The 23,290-nt window shown below is 35.8% G+C and overlaps 1 protein-coding gene across 1 annotated transcript in view; it reads left to right on the top strand.

Moving 5' to 3' along the window:
* Positions 1 to 23,290, top strand: part of Ubtd2 (ubiquitin domain containing 2) — a gene marked incomplete at its 5' end in the record, with an annotated part of 72,094 nt that overhangs the window by 22,654 nt on the left and 26,150 nt on the right.

Genomic DNA, 23,290 nt, shown 5'->3' with positions numbered 1-23,290 from the left:
TCACACCTTTAATCCCAGCACTGAGACAGCAGGATCCCCATGAGTTCTAGGCCAGCCTGGGCTACATAGTACACAGCCAACCTGAACCACCCAGTGAGACCCGGTACCAGAGAAAAACCAAAAAAAAAAAAAAAAAAAAAAAGTACACAGATTCAGAGTGTGAAAAATTAAAAGATAAAACATATAATAGCTGCAGTGAGGTATATGCCATATAAAAAGATGAAACATAGCATCAAAAATTCAGTATGTTTGAGACAGTGTCAGAATTTTTCATTTTTGCAGTCAAGGACATTATGAGCTTAAAATGACATACTAGTCAGAAAGTAAACCTTATACTAGCCAGAAAGCCAAAACCCATAGTAGACACAAAATTTAAGAGATCAAAATGTAGCACTAGAGAAAATCCTTTACCACTTACAAGAAAGGAAGAAACAAAGGATCTATGCAAAATAGAAAAATGATAGTCATAAGACCTTATCTATCAATAACCAGCTTAAATGTAAATGTACTAAGTTGTCCAATCAAAAGACAAGAGTAACTGAATGGATTTTGAAAACCAGGACAACTATATGCTGCCTAGAAGAGTCTCACTGTAGACAGACTGAAAGTGAGGGGACAAAAAATTATTCTATGGTAATGAAAGCCAGAAAGCAGAGTAGCCAAACTTATATCAGATGAAGAAGACAACTCAAAAACAAAGGATACATGACCATTTTATGATAAAAGGGATCAATTCAGCAAAAATGATATAAATATATGTACACTTAATATCAGAACACTTAAATATGTAAAGCAAGTATGTATAGATCTGAAAGAGAAAGACTGCAATGCAGAAACAGGAGTTTGACAACCCACTTTCAGTAACAGACGTGCAGACAAAAAATAAGGAAATACTGGACATTAAAACTATACTTGACCAAATGGAGTTAATATCTGTAATGATCTATCCAACAGCTGCAAAAAACACATTCTTCTTAGATGCTCATGGGACTTTATCCAAGACAGCATATGTTCCACAAAATAAAAGAAATTTAAGATTGAAATCACATATCTTTCTGAACACAAGGATATGAAACTAGAAGTTAATAATAGAAGGAACTTCAGTGAGTTCACAAGTATATATGGAAACTAAGCAGCATGCTCCTGAACAATTAATGGGTCAATTAAGACGTTAAAAGGGAAAATTTTTAAATTCTTGAGAAAGTAAAGATGGATACATACCAAAACATATGCGATATAGCACATGTGGATAAATTCTTTGGCATACATTCTACCATACTGAATAATGAAGGAACACAGAATCTAGACAGACCATTAAAGAGTACAAGATTGAATCAGCAGTTGAAGTCTAACATCAAATAAAACCCCAGGAGTTGGTGGCTTCACTGATAAAGTCTATTAATCATTTTAAAAGGAACTGATACCAGTTTTTCCCAAACTCTACAAGAAAATTGAGAAGTAAAACATTTCCAAACTCACTTTCAGGGCCAGTGCTACCCTAATACCAAAGCCACACTATAACAAACAAAACCCTCAGGGCGGTATCCCTGGTGAATATAAATGCCAAAACCTTCAGCAGACTGCTAGTGAACTGAATTCAACAGCACATTAAAAAGATCATTCACCGTGATTCATCCAAGGATGGCTCAGCATATGAAAATAAATAAATATAATGTGTCAAATGAATAAAAAACATGACCTTCATAAAAAATGCAAAAAAAAAAAAGCATTTGACAAAATTCAGCGTTTGGGTATTTTTAAAAAAAAATCAGATACATAAGTAATGTACTTCGACACAATAAAGGCAGTGTATGAGAAACCCACAATTAACACACCCAACTGGGGAAAATTGAAAATTTTTTCCTAACATCCAGAGAAAGCACAAGCTCTTCAGTAAGTAGTGGAAAGAAAACGATGCCACAGGGAGAAGAATGAAATTAGACCCACACACAATGCATATTATCTCAAGATGGATCAAGGACTAAATGTAAGAACAAAGTTGTGGAGTTGCTAGAGGAAAACATAAGGGGAAAGCCCCATGACATTGGTATGGGCAATGATTTTTTTGGATATGACCCCAAAAGTACAAGCAACAAAAGCAAAAATAGATAAATGGGACTGCATCAGACTACTGAATAACCAAGGAAACGACAGTGATGTGACTACTTGCAGAAAAGTAGAAAATATTTAGAAACTAAGAGGGAGTTAATATCCAAAAGTAAAAATTACCTGGTTAAGAAATGAGCACAGGAAGCCAAGCATAGTGGTACTGTACATTCCTGTGATTCCAGCATATTAAGATAACAAATTACTTTTAGAGTTGCTGTTTTCAAAAGGGTGAAAAGTTTTGGTAAGACTAGAAAAGTGTTCCTCTGCAGGTTAATCTTAATTGTCAACTTGATTGAGAGAGCCTACAAAATTAGTAAATTGTACTTCTGGTGTGTCTACAAGGACGTTTCCATATTTGGATAGCTTGTGGAACAGCAGAGTGGGGAAGCCCCAGTGGGTGGCACTCATAGGCTGGGGACCCAGATCGGACAAAGGTAGAAAGAGGAAGCCTGGCATGTTCAAGCTTGATTTTTCTTGAGCAGGTCTTGAGTAGGTATGTCCTTTGCTACTGCCATTGCCTGTGAACCTCAGACTACAATTTCTTCAGTCTTTTAGTCCACAGAGCTTCCAGGCCTTCAGCCTTGGACTCAGGCTACAGTGTTTGGTCTCTTGTTTTAAGGCTACAGTCATTTTGAACTGAGCAGCTACTCATTTCTCTGGCTGTCCAGCGTGTAACCCATATTGCGGGAATATCCAGCCATGATCATTTAAGCCAGTCTAGTACCTCTCCTTTTCAGAACCCTAATGTAGAGCCCTTGCACATTACTGGCAGTAGATTAGTACCCCCATTATGGAAAGTAGTGTGGAAATTCCTCAAAAAATTAAAACTAGAACCACTAATCCTACTAGATATCTCTCCAAAGAAAAGTGAATTGGTGTGTTAGAAAGATACTTTCACCCACATATTTATTACAGCATTGTTTGCAATAGCCAACATATGAAATCAGGTGTGGGTTAGTAAGTAGATCACTGAATAGAGAATGTGATAACTATATACACATAATACTATTCAACCATACAAAAAGAATGCTGTCACTTGTAGTAAGGATGACACTGTGACATTATATTAAGTGAAATAAGCCAGGCACAGAGAGACAGATACCACATGATCTCACTTCTAAGTGAGATTTAGAAAAACCAAACTTACAGAGGGCAGAGAATAAAATAGTGGTTACCAGAAGCTATGGTTGGTGAGTAGGGAGGTATTCAGGGGATGTGAAATTTTGGCAGGAATAAGTTGCTATAAAAGATCTCTTGTATGGCTTGTAGTTAATAATAGTTTATCACTTTTGAAGAATGCTAAGAGCTGGTTTAAAGTGTTCCCACCACAAACATATGTGAGGCAGTGTATATGTTAAGTACCTAGAGTCAGTCATTCGACAATTTATATTTCAACCTGTTGTACATGGTAAATGCAATTATAAAATCAGGTTATAAAAAGGCACAAAAATAGTGTGGGAGGTGATTTTTTTATTTTTCTTTTTTTGGTATTTTGTGGTTTTTGTTTGTTTTGGGAATTTAACCCAGGGTCTTTGCACTGAGCAATACCCCCAGCCCTTTTTAATTTTTAAATTTTGAGGCAGAGCCTTGCTAAATTGCCCAGGCTGGTCTCAAACTTGTAATCCTTCTGCCTGATCCTGACAGGTGTGAGATTATAGGCTTGTCCCACACCCAGTTTTGCTTAATCTCTTGATTGTGATGGTATCATGGGTGTATGCTTATGTCCAAACTCATTAAGATGTATATGTTAAATATATCCTATTTTTTGTTTAGCAGTTATACATCAAAAAGATAAAAGAATGTTTTAAGTAAAAAAAAGTTAATATTAAATATTAAGACTTAATGAAAAGTTGCAAAAATAGTACACAAATGTTCTGTATACCCTTCCAGCAGATTTTCCTCAAATATTAACATTGTATCACATTTGCTTTATTATACTGCATAGCTACTTACATTTATGTAAAAACATTTTCTCAAACCACCTCACTATGTCCCTGACAGGTATTAAATATCCCCAGATACTTCAGTGTGCATTTCCTAAGAACAAGGACAATCACATAAACAATACAATTATAAAATCAGGAAGGGAACACTGACACAACACTGGTACTACATTTATCAGCTTTACTTGGAGTTCACCACTGTCTCTACTAGTGTACTATATATGGAAGGAAAATTATGAAAAATCATGCATTGTGTTTGTCATCGTATCAGTCTGCTTTAAACTAGAATGTTTCATCTTTTCATGCCCTTGGTATTTTGTGAAATACAGATCAGTTAATTTTCAGTGTTTATCATTTCAAACATTTAGATCCCTTGTGATCACACAGAAATACCACAGAGGTAAAATTTTGTCCTCTTTACACCAAGTCGGGAGTCACATAATATGTTTTTCCCTTTATTGGTGATGTTAACTTTGATCACTTAGGGTTCCTATTCTGTGTCTTCACTGTATAGTTACTGTTTTCTGATGTGCAATTGCTAAGTATCTAGTGGGAGGTTTGAACCTATGTAAATATATTTTTTTTTATCAAGCAGGTACTAATTTTAGCACACATTGATAATTCTTGTATGAAGCAGTGATGACCAAATTATTATTTTGTAATTCTGTCATTTCTTGTATAACTATCAGTTGATACTTTAATGTAAGAAAGATCTCTGTTGCCTTCCTCATTCCTTTACTTACATTGTTATGAACTCATGATTTTTTGTTTCATTTAGTGGGGTATAATCTGTTAACTGTTGTCACCATGTTTATGTATTTTCATTTCCATTTATCTTAATGTATTTTCTTGTTTTCCCTGTGATTTTTTTCTTTGGCCTATTGGTTGTTGCTATAGTTTGTGTATAACCTGAGCGTCATTCAAAGGCTGTTCTCAGAAGTAGATGGGACCTTTTAAAGAGGTGAAGTATAAGCAGTGGGACACACTTATAATTCCAGGACTCTGGGAGGTTGAAGCAGATAGTCACTAAGTTTGACCCCAGCTAGGGCAACTTGCAACTTAGCATGGCCCTGTCTCAAAATAAAAAATATAAGAGCTGAAAATGTAGCTTGGATCCTGGGTCTAATCTCCAGGGTCAAAAAAAAAAGAAAGAAAAAAATTGTAGTACAGTGCAGGGTCATTACATTAGGAATCCTAGCATTGGAAAGGAATGGTCATTTCCTAAGCAAATTCTCACAAGAGTGAGTTGTTACAAAATCTTGAGCATGGCCCTTGAATTGCTCTGTCTTCCTGTTTAGCGGTGTGATGCCTTCTTACAAATGCTCCTGCTATTTCAATGTTGTTAGCCATCATGTGTTTACCAGAGCTGAGCTGACATCTGTGCCCTATCTTCAAACCAAAACTGTGACCTTAAACTTATTAATAAAGTTAGCTTGTCTCAGCTATTTTGTTTGAATAGCAAAATAGTTTAATACAATTGTGTAAGAATGTGCTAATTTCTATACATTTATGAATTTTCCAGTTTTCCTTGCTATGATTTCTTTGTTCCATAAACTTAGTTTATTGCAGTTTGTTTTGTGGTATTTTGTGGCCTAACTTGTGATCTGTCCTAGGAAATTTCAGTGTGTCTAAAAGAGTGTATATTTTGCTGTTATTGGGTAGTGCTCTGTATATCCGTTAGGTCTAGTTGTTATACTATGTTTTATAAGTCCTCTGTTTCTTTATTGATATTGTGTCTAGGTTTCATCCGTTGTTGAAATGGGATCCTGAAGTCTCCAACTATTACTGTAAAGCTATTTCTTCTTTCAGTTCTGTTAGTGTTTCCTTCACATATCCTGGGGTTCTTTTGGCGTATGTGTGAGAGAGTAGATGAGTGCATGTATATCTTTCTGCCCTTTTTTATTTTAAAATGTTCTTTTTTGTTTTTAATAAAAACTTTTTTCTTAAAGTCTGTTTTGTCTGTCAGATACAGGTACTATAGCTGTCATGTGGTTAGTTCTTGCTTAGATAAATTTTTCCGTCTTACTACTTTCAGCATATTTGTGTTTACACCTAAAGTGTGCCTCTTGTGGATATTATGTAGTTAGATTATGGGCTTTTTGTGTATTCTGCCATCACCTATACTTTGAAGCTTTTCATACTTACATTTCATATAATTACAAATAAAAGATAATTTATGACTGTCATGTTGCTGTTTGCTGTATTACTTCTCTTGGCCTGTTTCTCTGTTAGTACCTTTTAATAGTAAACATTGGATATACTATTTAAATTCTTTGTCATTTCTTTTACTGTTTTTTGAAGCATTTTCTTTGTGGTTGCCATTGGGATCCAAACTAATATTTTAATTTTTAACAGTCTAGTTCTAATTGAAATCAACTTAAATTTCAGTGGCAGTTAAAAGCTTTTCTCTTCCTTAACCCCTTTGTGCTGTTGTTGTCGTGTGAATGACATCTTTATATGTTATATGCTCCTAAATATAATTTACAGTTATATAATTGTCTTTTAAATTTAATAGGTGGGGAAATAAAATCACAAAGAAAATATATATATACTTTTATATTTACTTATGTAGGTACCTTTACCAGTGTTATTTGTTCATGTATATTTTAGTTACTATCTAATAACATTTTTTTTGTTGTTTTTCAAGCTGAAGAATTCTTTAGTATTTTTTGTAGGTCTAGTCTGCTAGCAACAAATTCTCTGAGGTTTTACTTATCTGGGGATGTTTTAATTTCTCCTTAATTTTCAAGGTATATTTTTACTATTGAGATTGTTCCTGACTTACAGTAGTTTCACTTAACTGGACTTATAGGATGTAACCCCATCATAAGTCAAAGAGCATCTGGACTTGAATGCTTTTGACTTTCAATACCCTGATAAGTTTGACTTTCAATACCCTGATAACTTTATCAGGGTATTCAATGCAATTTAACTTTTAACCCCATTATAATTGAGAAACATTTGTATATAGACATCTTGATTTCAGTCTTCTATTACATTGTATATGACATTGCACTGACTTCTGACTTCCATTGCTTTTAAGGGGAAATCTATTTAAAGATGCCTTGTATCTGATAATATGCTCCCATTGCTTTCTTTTTCTTGAGGAGATTGGTTTGAAATTCTAGGCTGACCTCAAACTTCTGAATCTCCTCCCTCAGCCTATTGAATGCTATACTGCCATGCATAGCTTTTAGGATTCTTTCTTTTGTCTTTGTCTTTCAAGAGTTTGATGTTGATGTGTTTAGGTGAGTATTCCTGAGTTTCTAGAGCTTCTTGCATGTGTAGATGAGTGTTTTTCATAAAATTTAAAATTTTGGCCATTATTTTATTGTCTTTTCCAATACTTTTTATGCTACTTTTGCTCTTTTTTAGGGTGCTTGTACTGTGTGTAATTGATGGTGTCCTGTTGTTTTTAAAATTATTTTTTCTTCAATATTTCTCACACTGAATTGTTTCAGTTGACCTATTCTCGTAGTCTGTTTTTTGATGTTATAACAGAATACCTGAGCCTGAGTAATTTACAAAGGGAAGTTATTTTCTCATACTTCTGAAGGTTGGGAGGTCAAAGGGCATCCTGAGGTCGTCTACTGAGGGTGTCATAACATGGTAGAAAATAAAAAGGCAAGCAATTACCTGAGACCAAACACAAGGTCTTATGTTGCTCTATAACAATTTCTCTTGACGTAACTAACAAGATCTGCTAGAGTAAGTGCCCACTCTTACAAAAAAGCTTTAATCCCTCTTACCAACCCAATCACCTATTAGAGGTCCTACCTCCCAACACTGGCACAGTGCAATCAGATTTTAACATGAGTTTCAAAGGGAATAAACCATATTCAACCACAGCACCTGTTTTCAGATCATTGATTCTTCTATTTGTATATTCAGAGGCTTCTATATGTATATTTAGGGGCTTCATATTGTTGAGCTTCTCTAGTGAATTTTTCATTTTAGTTCATGTACTTTTCAGCTGCATAATTGAAAAAATAATTTCCATTTTTTTATTAAGATTTGGTTCTCAGTCTTTTAGCTCTTTACATATATTTAGTCTGTTTCAAGTCAGCCCAGGAAGTCCAATGTTTGTACATCCTAAGTGATTGTTTTTGTTTTTTGTTTTCTATGTGTAGGTTATATGATCTTTCTCTGCATGTTTCAAATTTTGTTGAAAACTGGACTTTGTGATATGTCAGCTCTGGAAATCAGATTCTGCCTCGTCTCTTAGGACCTTGTTGTTATTGTTCCTGATATTTTTTTGTTTAATTACTTTCCTGAAGTAATTTTGTAAAGCCTGTCTTTTTGGATGTGGACAGTGACATCTCTGCTTAACCTAGTGGTCAGGTAATTATTGGACAGAGATTAGTGTAAAAGCCTAGAGCCAGCAAGTTTCCCACTCTTTGCTGAGTGGCTTACCTACACCTTCAACATTCAGGCAGTTTATAACTGTACATTGACCTTTAATTCCTGCTTTTTTTTTTGGAGCCTTAGTATCAGTCAGAAATAAGTCCACAATCGTCCTAGGTCATTTCTTAACATCTACACAGCTTTCAGTGTGTGCACACAGCTTATCCATGTGATTGGGCTTTCAGATTCCCAGGAATGTTAAATTTTCTGGACATTTCACTCCCTATCTTTGACTGACTTCTGTTTTGACATATGCATTATCCAGCTTCATGCAGGAACATATTAATCACTGCTTATTATTTTTAACCAATGTCCCCAAGAAAAGGCTACTCACACTAGAAAGGATCTCAGTAGTCAAATAAAGATAAGTTACATTGAGTGGCATTTTCCATAGAACTTTCAGGTAGGCTAAGAAATGACAGTTCTCTGAAAGTGGAGCTGTGAAAGAGTTCCAACCCTGTTTTGATCCTTCCTGTGATTGCTATCTGTCTCAAGGCCATCCTGGAGCAGGTAAAAGGAGACACATGTTAAAACATTACAGTGCTCACTGTATTTACTAAGATTCATCTGTTCTTCAAGAAACAGTGTTTCCTGTGTTCCTTGTGTTATTGTAAGCCACTGATTAATTCCCATAGTACTGAACATATTGGCAACTTTTTTTTTGGTACCAGGAATGGAACTCAGGACCTCGCGCTTGCTAGGCAGGCACTGTGCCGCTGAGCTATATCCCCAGCAATACTGACAACTTTTGCCTGTGTTCTCATTACATTTATGGAGAAGCTGATTTCTGGAAGTCCTTACTTTGTTTTTCCTCATTTTGTCACTTAATTATACATTAAGGAGATATAGATAATTTTAAGTGTCTTATATTTACCCATGTTGTTAACTGTTGCTGGTATTCTACATTCCTTTGCATGAAAATTCAAATGTGTATTATTTTCCATGTGCTTCAAGGTCTTTTAATATTTCCAGTGGTGCAGGCCTGCAGTGGATGAGTTCTTTCAGCTTTTATGTGGTTGACAAGGTCTTTATTTTGTCTTTGTATCTATGTTTTGGAGATATGTGATCTACAGTTTTCTTGTAATAAATTTGCCTTTTGTTATCTGGCAGAAGAATGTGCAAGACATGGACATCACAAGGCAAGACAGGAAGCCAGAGGAAGGTGAAGGACTAGTCTTACTAACAGTATCTTTCAAGAACTAACTGTAGTCTCATGAGGACTATATGAGTTATTTCTGAGGGCTACACATAGTTCCTAACCTTTTTGGCACCAAGGGCCAGTTTTGTGGAAGAAAGTATTTCCATGGATGGGGTGCTGCTGGTGGTGTTTTCAGAAGGATTCAAGCGCACTACATTTATGTGCAGTTTATTTGCATTATTATATATGTGCAATTTATTTCCATTATTATCAATTATAATATATAATGACATAATTATAATTTAAGTAGGACTGCTACTTTCTCTCAAATGCAGCTTTTCTTTTTTGTTGCCAGTCTTGGATAGAGTCTTCTTCTTACTTGGCATTTCCAACTTTCCAAAGAAGCTTTCCAGGGCTGGGAGTGTAGCTCAGTAGTAGAGTACTTGCCTAGCTTTCATGAGGCCCTGAGTTCAATCCCTAGCACCACAAAGATGAATGAATTAATGAAAGAAACTTCCAGTAATCCTTTTTAACTCATTTTGGCTAGGGCCAGCTTGAGGACTTTGCAAAACTGACTGAAACATGCATGGGTGCAGAAGAGAGGTGTGATTAATAAATGGAAGTGCTAAATAAAATAGTGGGCAGGCTATGCATGGACTAAAGTGATTGTTGCATTCTGACTTAAAGCCTCTGACTAGAGGCAGCTATACAGCTGAGGTACATCCACTCACGTGTATTCCCTAGCACTTAGCATCACTGCCTCAGTTCCACTTGAGATCATTAGATACTAGATTCTCATAAGGAGCAAGTAGCCTAAATCCTTTCCCTGCATAGTTCATAGTAGGATTTGTGTGCTCTGAGAATCTTATAGTGGCCCTGGTCTGACAGGAGGTGGAGCTCAGGTAGTAATGCAAGCATAGGGACTGGCATAAGTATAGATTAAACTTCCCTTCCTTGCGTGCTGCTCAGGTCCTGCTGTGTAGTGGGTTCCTAACAAGCCTGTTGCTCTTAGGCTAGGGAGATCTAACCACTTCCCTAGACTCTACCTCTTAAAGGTTGTGTCACCTTTTGAATATCACCACACTAGGGACCAAGCTTCCAACACGTAAACCTTTGGGAGACGAACTACATCCAAATCCTAACATACAGAGTGTTATTTTTGCATTTTGCAGTCATACATGATCTAAGGAACTCATGAGGAAAAAAATAAAGGAGTTTTTCTGCATATAAGTAGGTTTTATTATTGTTATTCTTATTCCTGAATTTCTGAGTTCTGTTATCATTTCCCATCAGACTATAGAACTTCCTTTAACATTTTTTTTGTTGTTTTGCATATTTTCTGGTAATAAATTCTCACTTTTTGTCATTTGTGTTGTTATTTTGTTGTCCTCCCTGAGGGATATTTTCATTGAATTCTGGATTTGCAATTATTTCAGCTTTTTTTTTTTTTTAACAGTATAGGTTTTACCTTCTGACTTCTGTGGTTTTTGATAAGAAATCCAGTCATTTCAATCATTGTTCAAGGCATGGTGGTACATGCCTGTAATCCCAACACTTGGGAGGCTGAGGGAGGAGGATCACTGTGAGTTTGGGGCTAGCCTGGGCTATAAAGTGAATCCAAGGCCAGCCTGAACTGCACAGTGAGACCCTGTCTCAAAAACATTGTAATGTATCCTTTTTCTCTGCCTGCATTCAAGATTCAAAGAGAAACCCTTTATTTTTGGTTTTAAGCATTTTGACTATGATATGTTTAGATGTGATTTTCATTCAGTTTTTCCTTTTGAGAATCACTGAGCCTCATGGAATTATAAATAAATCTTTTACCATATTTGGAGAGTTTCCAGCTACTAGATATTCACATCTTTTTTTATCAATATATTTTTTCCCTTCTTGAGATTTCAGTGTTACAGATGTTGAACTTTGATAGTCTCTCACAGGCTGGCCTCTAGACTGTCTAACCTAGACTGGCCTCAAACTGGCAGCAAATTTTGGGGCCTTACCCTTCTGAGTGCTGGGTTTACAGGCATGTGCTACTATTGTGCTACTATGTCTGAGTGAATTTTTTAGTATTGTCCCTATATTGACTTTTATGTTATCCCTGATGCTCTGTTTACCTCTTTTAAAATATTTTTTGTTTCAATTGGACTAAGATATATTATTTAAAATTTAAGCCAACAATATATTTTCATTTTTAGTGAGGAATAATAATGTATCATTGTTACTTAGATTTGCTAGCACATGGTACTAGTAAAACAGACTGATATTTCATAAGTTTCAAAAAGTATCTTTTGATTATTTTTGCCTTCAAATTGGAAATTCCTACTGCTATCTTAAGTTTAGTAATTCTTTCTACTGCCTTCTCTTTTCAGTTCTCTTGGCCATGTAGTTACAGTTATATTTTTAAAATTTTAGATGCTATATTTTTCATTTCTTAAATTTGTATTGATACCAGGCATGGTGGCACAGGCCTGTAACCCAGCACTTGGGAGGCTGAAGGTGGAAGATCACTGAGTTTGAGTCCATCCTTGGGCTATAAAGTGAGTTCAAGGTCAGCCTAAACTGCATAGTGAAACCGTCTCAAAAAGCCCCCCAAAAATATTTTTGTATTGGTTCTTGATTATAGTTTCTCTGCTAAAAACATCTTTATATTTGGGGTTTATTTTTTTAATCTCATGAAATGTGGTTATAATAATTGCTTGAAAGTCTTGGATAATTGCAACATCTGGATCATCTCAGGGCTTTCCATTTGTGTATCATTTTTTCCCTTGAAAATTAGTCACATATTCCTGGTTTTTGTGTGTTGAGTAATTTTGGACTGTTCTTGAACATCTTGAGTTTTACATGGGAATCTGGATCCTTACTGAATTTTCTGCCTCTGTTATTGTTTTGTTGTTGTTGTTGGCGGTGGTGTGTGTGTTTTTAAATTAAGTTTATAGGTACAGTTTAGATATACATAATAAAAAAAAGATACACATAATGATCATATTTATCATAAGGAATTTGTACCCATACATGTATATTTTGATTCTTCTTTTTTCTGAGTCCCTTTTCCTCCCTTCAACCCATCTTCCCCTCCCTGTTTACAAAGCTTTCTTTCTGTTTTATCCTTTTTTAAAAAAAAATTTTTTTGTAGATTTTTTTTTTTTTTCCTTTTCCCTTCCTATGTGTGTGTTTTGAGACAGGGCCTCCTTATGTAACCCAGGCTGGCCTCAAACTCACAGTGATCCTCCTGCCTCAGCCTCCTGAATGCTGGGAATACAGGCATGTGCCACCATGCCCGGCTAGTTCATTTTGTTTTTGTTTTACTTCAGAAAGTCATTAGCTTGGTTAGATTCAGACAGCCTGTTGTATCTTTTGTTGTAAATGGTTTTGATATGAATTTACTATTGTTAGGCTTAATGCTAGCACTGCTTGAGTAACTGTGGGGTTATTACAGTGGTTTCATATCAGAGTCCATTTCTCAGATTCATTGCTGTGTTGCTTTAGGACTGCATGTGCAGGTGAGAGGGGATCTGGGAATTTTAACATATTCTATTCTCCGGCTCTTTCTGTTCTGCAGTTTACCCCTGTGATCTCCATTCTCAAGAACCCATTTTTCTCTACCTTATAGATTAAAAAGATAGATTCCTCTCAGAGTTGTTGCTGCAAGTACTGGCATGGAGTTTCATATAACTGTGATTGCCTTTGGGGTAATATGGTGATATTAAAGCGACAAGGAGAGAGAGGAAAAAAGTAACTTCACTTTCTTTATATCGTAGTACCTCTTTTCTTGGTTGCTTTTTTTTTGGGGGGGGGGTTGCTTTGTCTAAAAAAGAAAATTGTTTTTTTCCCTGAGTTTTGTGACTATCATCATTGCTATTGTCAGAAGATTTTAAAAAGTACAAAGGAAAGATACCCCTGACACTATTTCTGCATTTTAAGAGCTCTTTTTACTGCTACTCTGGCCAAAAAAGTCAGACTCCTTCTCTTTTTCAAAGTTCTTCCGGTGTATCCTGCTATGTATTTCATACTGGAGCTCCCTCAGGTCTAATCTGAGCAAAAAAAAAAAAAAGAGAAAAACAACGACATGTGTTTCATTCCAGTAAGAGATGATCTTCAAGTTTTCACTCCTCCCCATTGACCTAGCTTGTTTCAGGGCCCTCAGTTGTTTATTGTATTTCATCCCACATTTTTTTCTGTAGTAAAGGAAAGACACTCTAGTGGGCTTGTAACATGTTGGCCTGCCCCAGATATCCAAGGACATTTTAGTAATAAAAACTGGGAGGGAAGAAAAAGCAGTCTTCCAATAAGAATCAATTTATTGAATGACACTTCGCATTCTTTTAAAGTATTGTTGCTAATTTATTTACTTTGTACCAAATAAGCACTAGGATAGCGATTAAGATTTTTCCTTAGCTCTCTTCTGCTGTTAGCTTCTGTTTATGCACAGTCAGTTTCAGTGCTCAGTGAAGATAAGAATATGGAGGAAGATTAGGCATAATCTAAAAACCAGACAGACATTCGAAATTGTGTAGAGTCTGGCTTGCTGAAGGTGAGAATGATGGACTCCCTTTTCAAACCCAAGGAACTAATCATGATTTCTAATTGCTCTTTAGGGTGATTCTTCTCTTGTCTTGAAGAGCACACATTCTCGGCCAATATTCCAATGGTCCCATCCTGTGAAATCTAACCTGGCAGACTTCCTTCTTTTTGACCCTTTTCCATCGAGTTGTGTGCCTACTAGGAAGGCTGATAGAGCTGTGATTCACACCTACACATCTCCTTATCAGGTGGTCCATCTGCCACCTCCTTGGTGGTGTCTTCCAAACGACATCATTATTGTCATCATCACTATTGTTTTATAATGTGCACAGACTGAGAGTTTTTCCAAAATCTTTCCAGTTCTGGTTTCTTTTTGCTTAACAATTCTGTCTTCATTTCTCTCATATTATTATAAGCAGTGAGGAGGAGCCAAGCTGCCCCTTTGACACTTGTCTTAGAAATTGCCTCAGCCCCATAAGTTTTTAATTTGTTTTTGTTTTTTGTTTTTTGTTTTTTGTTTTTCTTCTGGTACCAGGAATCAAACTCATGACCTTGCGCTTGCCAGGCAGGCGCTGTGCCACTGAGCTAAATCCCCAGCCCCTAATTTGTTAATTTAAACAAAGTCATCTCAACAGAATAACTAGTTTCATTGCTTACAAGTGCTGCATTCTGCAAAACACTAAAACGTGGGCATAGTCCAGTCAAGTGCTTTGCCACTTTCCAATGGGGATCATCTTTCCTCTAGTCTCAGTGACATTCTCATTTCTATCTAAGACTTCATCAGAGTGGTGTAAACCAACTGTTTCTGCCAATGTTCTCTTCACGATTATTTATTTCTGTAAGAAGGTAGGTTTTTCTGCAGTGTTTCTTTTTTCAGAGCCCTCAGCAGAAGTGCTTTAGAGTCCCTTCTTAGCAATATTGGCTTTTTCTGGATGTACCTCTTTGTTATAGTTTGAATCTTGAATGTCCCTCAGAGCTCCGTATAGGCTAGGAATGGTGGCACACGCCTGTAATCTTAGCACTTGGGAGGCTGAGGCAGGAGGACTACCATGAGTTCAAGGTCACTGCCGGCTACAAAGTGAGTTGAAGGAAGGCCAGCCTGAATTATAGAGCCTGTCTCCAAAAAAAAAAAAAAAAAAGACATATGTTAAAGGCTTAGTACCCAGGGTAATGCTAGTGGGAGATAGAGCTCAGTTGGCAGTCTGTAGGTCTTTCATGTTATGACCTTGAAGGGGATACTGGGACTCTGACCTCCTGCCTCCTCTTTGTTCTCTCTTTTCTTCCTCCCTGGCTTTGGATGTAAGTAGTTGTGCTCTGCCACCTCCTACCATAAAGTGCTGACTTGCCACATGCACAAAACATCAGAACCAGTCAGTCATGGGCTGAAACCTACAAAACTGAGTCAAAATAAACCTTTTTTCTTTGTAAGTTAGTTATCTCAGACATCCCATTATCATGGCAGAAAGCCAACTCATTCACTCTTTGAGACTTTACTCATTGTGTAGCTACTTCCACATTTTTAGGTATTTGTTGCACCAGCACTCTCCTTGGTACTCAGGTTATTCTAATAATACCATGCAGTGAGTGACTTAAACAGCAGAAATTTATTTCTCAGAATTCTGAAAGCTGAGAAGTCCTATATCAAGATGGCAGCTGATATAGTCACTCTTCCTGGTGTACATATGACTCCCTCTTGGCCGTGTTCTCCATGGTAGAGTGAGATAAACTCTTATTTCATTTTATAGGGCACTAATCCTATACATGAGGGCTCAACTCTTGTGACCTAATTATGATACCATGCTATTAGGGATTTAACATAAAATTTTTGAAGGGATACAAACGTTCAGTCCATAGCAATAGAGAACTTTTAACAATTATTTAAACATAATGGTCAAGTGATAACAGGATCAGAACTGAAATACCTTAAATATTCTTGTCTTCTGCTTATCAGCATCCCTCATCTTTATTATGAAAATACTCATTTTTAGGGCTAGAAGTACTTCACTCCATGCTCTCCTTGCCTTAAGGGTTCATGTTAAGAAGTCCACTGTGATTCTGATGGGTTTTTCTTTATAGGTGATTTGTTTCTCCCACAGCTTTTAATATTGTGTTGAATTTCTAGAATATATGCCATGGTATAGCTTTTTCTGATCCTGACTATTTAGAGTTCTATATGCCTTACTTACCTGTATCTCATATTCTTCCATGCTTGGAAAGTTTTCTGCTATTACTTCTGTGAACAGGTTTTTATGCCTTTTGTGCTATTTTCTAATTCTTCATGATTCCAATTAATCTAATATTAGCCATCTTCCCATTTCTATTTGAGACTGTTTTATGGAATCCAATTCATTGCTATGTTATACACTCATGATTTGCCTGTCATTCCTAAGTTCCTCTATTTTTAAAATCTGTATCTACACTGTACTCACTAAGTATATCCTTCATTATGGTCATCATCTCTTTAATTATCTCTTTTGTTTTTGTCAAGAGACTTATTGATCTGTTTTGTTGCTTCCACTGCTACCATTGCAGAAAATTCATCTGGGTGGCTTTTGATTTCTTCTATCTCAATGCTCCCTTGATTTGCCCTGGGTGAGTTGGAGGTTATGGGTTGCATCTTGCTTCTCTGTTTTCTCATTTTCTGTTGGTTTTCTGATAAGGCTTGTAAATTACTTATGGTAGGTAGCTTTATTATTAGTATTGAGACCTCTTTAGGAATTGACTACTTCTCAGAGATGTTTTCTAGCTGTAGCTGGCTTTTGACTTTTGAGTCTGTCCCAAGATCAAAAGTGCACCAATAAAATTAAATTTAAAAATAAATACAAAGTTATTATAGCAAAAGACACATGCCAAGAATGATAGGGTAAGTGTATTTAATGAGAGGAAGAGTATTTTAAGTTTTGAGGGGGATCAGTGGCAATGTGCCTTTTACTATAACAAAATTTTTAAAAATTTAAACATTCTTAGAGCCAGGCGTGGTGCGCACACCTGTAATCCCAGCACTGGGGAGGCTGAGAAGGGAGGATTGTTGTGAGTTCGAGATCAGCCTGGGCTACAAAGTGAGCTCAAGATCAGCCTGAACTACATAGTGAGACCCTGCCTCAAAAAAAAAAAAAAAAAAAAAAAAAATTAAACATTCTTTCATTCACCCCACCCTGTATGTTGTGATCCTCTGGCATCTTTAATATCCTGTTACCCATGATCCTTTAGTGTATCTGTTGATGATCCTTACTTGAATCAGTTACGGAGTTGTAAAATAGTAGTTCTTCTAAATATGTCATTTGTTTTCTTTATTATACTGGCATTCTTAAAAATCTTTTTTTCATCTCCTTAACTTCTTACCCCTCTTTTTAGTAGTAGTAAGGATTCATGAATTTTTGTTTATTCAGTATATCAAAATAAATTTAAATCACTCTGTGTGCTGTATAATTGATCTAGCTATTATCTCCTTCAAAATGTTTCCCATATGCCTTTGAGATGGTCTCATTAGTTGTTGATCATTTTCTTGCTCTCTGGGTAAAATTGAGATACCTAGACTTGCCTTAGGTTTACCTAGAAGTAGGAATTTCTCCAAGTAACCATGGTTCCTTTTAGTTGGGAATGGTATTTAGAACTCTGTGGAAGCAAGGTGTGCTGTTGCTACTGGTTTGTTGTTCTAGTCTTTTTCAGTAAGAGAGCTATGAAGTATTTTATATCTTTAATCATGAGTTAATATTGCTATTTCAAGTTTATGAGAAGTAGCAGTTTTCTCATTTTTATGATTTTCTTTTTATTAAAAGCCTTGGTTCTCTGTATTTAGTGATGCACACCTATAATCCCAGCTACTAGGAGACTGAGGCAGAAGGATCACAAGTTCAAAGCAGGGCCAGCAACTTAGCAAGACTTTGTCTCAAAATAAAGGGCTAGAGATATGGTTCAGTGATAGTGTCCCCCAAGGTTTAATCCTCAGTACTACCTAAAACCAAGCTAACAAAACCACTTTGGTTCCTAGTAACATTAATGTAGCTTTTTTTTTTTATCCTATATAACATCAAATATTTTTATTATAATTATTAGTGTTCTAGGTGAATTCTTAGTATTTTAACTTAATGAATTTTAAGATATCTTTGTAGTTTTTTTTTCTTAGATGTTTTTCCCACTAAAGAGATAATATCAGAGTATCATGTTCAGAATGAATTTGAAATAATTTTTGTGCTGTGTTATCCACTGGATGGACAGTTAATTTATTTCTGTGTTCTAACTTTCTAAAAGTCAAATCTATAAAAAAGATATGCTCAGAGTTGCTTGCTCTGAGGAAGAACTTCTCTTGCTCTCCTTTCTATCCCTTCTGTCCTTTAACCTCTGTAGATTACTATTTTCACTAGTTTCTGATTTTTCCTCTTCCAGAGTGTAGGTGGTAGTTTGAGGGGTTTTTTAAATATATATACTCTATATTCTTATTTCTCCTATTAAACAAAAGTTGCTACTATATATGTACTACTCTGTACTGTTAATTCTGAAAATACCGTATTTCCCCCAAAATAAGACCAGCTCTTTCTTATATTAATTTTTGTTCTAAAAGACACATTTGGACTTATTTATAGGTGATGTCTTATTTTTTAATGTACAACAGTATACAAAAATTACATTTATTCAAATATAGTCACATCACCTTCTAGAACATCAGATAACTCTGTATATCCCAAATTTTTGCCGGAATTTCTTGAAACTCCATTTCCTATAGAACTGTTGGCCTCAATCTCTTATGTCCAGCAATGGAGCTGCCCTGAAAAGAGCACTTCTTGTCCATGTGGCCTGCTTACAGTACATTGGCAGTACAGCTCTCAATGATTTTATCCTATGAATTCTTCATTCAAGTCATGACCTCTTGCATGTTAGGCTTGACAAAGCTTTCATTAAATTAAGTGTTAATTGAACACTTGTGAGATAGGAGTGGCAGCAGAAATGATGACCACTAAGAATAATGTTCCGTATGAAAGCAACAAAACATTGCAGGCATCAAAATTCACAAAATGTTTATTTCACATGAGTTCATTAAGGTCGTTTGTTATAACTCAACTGACACGACATTGAGTTATAAAGATTCATGTTAGACAAACCGTGTCCATTCGTTATCAAGTGTACGAATTATTCATGTGTTGTGTCTGTACTCCGATTGGACATTTGGCAGTAAATCTTGAGTTCATCAGTTTACATATTTACCTCTTGCCCAAAGATGCCCATTTGGGTATTACCAAATACTTAATTATAATTTATATTATTTATATTAAAGTATCAATGTCAATATATGTATATATTACTTTGTAATTCGTTATGTTCATTGGGTGTTGCAGTGTACATGCTAAATGTATCAGACTGATGATCTTAAGTGGGCTTATTCTTGGGTAAGGCTTATATTATGAGCATTCTGAAGATCATGCTAGGGCTTATTTTCTGATTGGGTTATATTTTCAGTATTTTAAGTTTATATGACTCAGTTGTGGTACAGTGGTACTTCATTGTATGGGCTGTATCACAGTACATTAAGTTGTTTCTAATTACAAGTTAGACCACAGGAAACAACTTTTTATGTTTCATATTTACAGAAGCATGTCTTGAAGGTGGTATCTTTTTTTTTTTTTTTTTTGCAGAGCTAGGGAACCCAGGTCCTTGTGCATGGTAGGCAAACACTTTACCACTGGGTTATAACCCCAACCCTCTTGAAGGTAGAATCTTAAAACTAACATTGCTGGCTCAGTGGTTGACTAGATAAGTGATTTTGTTAGATGTTGTCAGATTTGCTACCCCTGAGGAATCCTGTAGGTGGAATATGGGATCTTAGGTACTGGGATCTTAGGTGCATGGAGTGTCTACGGGAGTGTCCATTTCATTACAACTCACTGCATAGTTTCCAGGTTGTCTTAGTCATTTTTTTCCATCGCTGAGACATAATACCTGACAGACACCCACAAATACAGGAGGAGAGATTCATCTTGGCTTGCAGTTTCAGAAGTTTCACTCCATGCTTGGCAGGCTCAAACACAGAAATGGCATGGCGGAAGAGGAAATCTGCGGTGTTTTAGCAGCCAGGAAGCAGAGAGAGGAAGAAGGAATTGGGGAAGGTGATAGACCTGTTCAGGTCACACCCCTATTGACCCAGCCCCAGCCAGGCCTCTTCCAAAAGCTCCACCTCTGAACACATGAGGCTTTGGGGGGACATTCTCAATCTAAACCATAGCACAGGTTCCTAGATTTTTTTCCTATCTGATAGCAAAAAACAATTCTAGTGAAATTTCTTTTTTAGTGGATGAGGCAGGGTCTCCCTGTGTAGTCCAGGCTGGCCTTGAACTCATTAATGTAGCCCAGGTTGGCCTTGAACTTGCAGCAATCCTCCTGTCTCAGCCCCCCAAATGCAGGATTACAGGAATTTTCCCCCCTGCTCAGTCTTTCTAGTGAAGTTTTTACTTGCCTTTCTCTTACACGTTAGGTTGGATTGTACAGTCTAACATCTCTTTACCTTTAAATTCTGAGGCAGCAGAGAAGGTTGGGATGTGGTACTGGCAATATCAGTCACCATATTTCTAAATTTTTTGGCTGTTGTTTTCGATAGTATGTATGTGTGTATTACATATATGTTGTAGTACATTCTTTTTATGTCAGAATAAAATATTTTGTAAGTAACCTTTTAGGTTAGCACAATGTTATGAAAGGGTTCTGTACTACCCTTCACTAAACCTAGAGTGGCACGAAATGTCTCCCTCCATTTTCATGGTGGTAACACTAATCAGTTTCAGGTAGAAGCATTGTCCCAACCTACTTCTCACTGCTTTAAAGTCTAAAGAATTTTTTGAAACAAACTTTTGTCCTTTTATCATGATCTTTTTAGGTTTTGTTTTGGTACCGAGAATCGAACTCAGGACCTTGAGCTTTCCAGGCAGGCACTGTATCACTGAGCCATATCCCTGGCCCTATCATGATCTTTTTAAATACTCATTTTTTTTTCCTTCAGGCTCTTGTATTAAGGTAAACTGATGCTTCCATTTTTCAGTTAAAGCTATTATTATTTGAGTCATACTTTGATATTTTTACCTTATCTATATATTGTAACCTCTCTTTTCTTCATTTTAAATCAGAGTTTTTCCAAAGAGAAACCAAAAAGAAAAGTATAACTACTTCAGCTTGAAGATTGTTGTTGCTTATCAATAAAATGTCAAAATGAGTTTTGGTGAAATGGTTTCAGTTATGTAGTAAAAATTTTTTTTATGTGGCATTTAGATCTGAGAAGCAAGCCTTATTTGGGTTTTCTGTGTGTTAGATCTATTTGTCACAGAACAGGAAGAAGTGTTTAAAGTTTATAATAAAAGATAAAGAGTAGATTCATATGAGTAAGAGGTTTCTGAGAAGAGTAAGTTTGGGGTCAGTTTTTGAAAGTAGTAGTAAATGTGGATTGATAGGGAAAAAAGCTTTTCTGGACTAACAGATTGGTTTATTTTTCAAAAAGTATACAAAATATTAAACTATAGAAGAAAATTGAGAATAGTAGGTTTCCTGCCATTTAAAGATTTAGAAACATATTTGGCAATAAAGCATGGTTTCCTGTCTTTAATAGCATGATGTCGGGCGTGGTGGCACACATCTGTAATCACCTGTAATCCCAGCACTGTGATACATAAGCGAGTTCAAAGGCAGTCTGGACTACATACTGAGACCTTCCCTGTCTCCAAAAAAAAAGAGAAAGCATGAGAGGTGATGAGAAAACTCTACAAAATATACTCTGAAAAATCTACAGGAAGTGAGACAATCAGAATTGTTGTCTTTAACAGTAAGAAGAAACTTCTTTGAATTCTTAGAATGCCAGGTTCTACTCAAAAGTTATGAAAATACTTAACCTGTGGGTTCTTACAAAAATGTTTAAAGATTTTTAATTTCATATAATACAAGTATATGTAGTTGTTAAATAGTATTTGTAGTTTTATCATACATCATTCATTACTACAAGTGCTTTACAGACTAACTTATTAAATCCTCATAATGACCTTAAATGTTTTTTATGTTTTAGTAAGAGGATAGCTTAAATGTATTTGCTAAATGCTCATTTTTTCCACTTGCTGGATAATTAACAAAGGTACGTTAGTCAGCAAACTTTATTTAATTTGGCCTGAAGCTTTTCTTCAGTGCTCTGAAGAAAACCTTTGCTTATGCAAAGCACGTGATCTATAAACATTAAACTTTTAACCTCAAATTTTTTAATGAAAATTCTACACTGCTCAGTAGTTTCAATAAAATAATATTTTTTTGTTTTTATCTTTGTTCAAATTAATTACTGTGCACTTTTGACAGCATGTGGATTTGAAAATATATTTGGAATAATTATCTATAAGCAGCATACATGTTTATTTTTAGGGGATTTTGTTCTTGTGCCTACTACAAGTGTGGGGAGGTAAAAGAAAGCTAGCTAGGGCCAGGGATATAGCTCAATGGCACAGCGCCTGCCTGGCAAGTACAAGGATGTGAGTTTGATTCCTGGTACCAAAAAAAAAGGAAGAAAGTAAGCTATCTCACATCAGTAAGGAAAGTGCTTTTACTCCTTTCAAAGTATTTTCTACCTTTATTATGAGATTATTTTTTTCCTGTTGGGTTTCTCTATGTGAGGTAATCTTTCAATTGCTTTAGTTTTAGGTACTGAGATACAGCTTTTGCTATATCTTTGCCTTACAATTCTCTCATATTGACAGGAAAAATTATACTAAGTTATCTTTATGGTACATTTACTACATGTAATAATACTGAGTTTCAGGTAGACCTGAAACTTTATTCAAATAGGGTTCTTATTGGATCTACCTACTTATTGTACCCTGTCTTCCACATTCTGCAAGGTAAGCTAATACTGCGTGTTACCTATAAACTATTTTTAAATCATCTAAAGGATGATGTAGCAGAAAATAAAGTTTACTTTTCATTTCACCTTGGTGGAATTGGGATGGATTGTGATTTTGAGTATCTTTTAGAAATTATGCTGTATCTGTATTTATCTGTATTATTTGGAAGATACAGAGAAAAGTCACTTTTGTAGATTTTGTTTTTCACATTTGAATTAAACCTAATAGGCATATCTATAGTGTTACCCTTCCTAGACACTCATGTATGTATAAACATATGTATTTGTATTTGCTGATTAAGGAAACTTGGATTCTGT

This window comes from Chinchilla lanigera, unplaced genomic scaffold, assembly GCF_000276665.1.
Source record: "Chinchilla lanigera isolate Chin_1 unplaced genomic scaffold, ChiLan1.0 scaffold00007, whole genome shotgun sequence".
Taxonomy (NCBI): Eukaryota; Metazoa; Chordata; class Mammalia; order Rodentia; family Chinchillidae; genus Chinchilla; species Chinchilla lanigera.
This window is presented reverse-complemented; position numbering and strand designations above follow the sequence as displayed.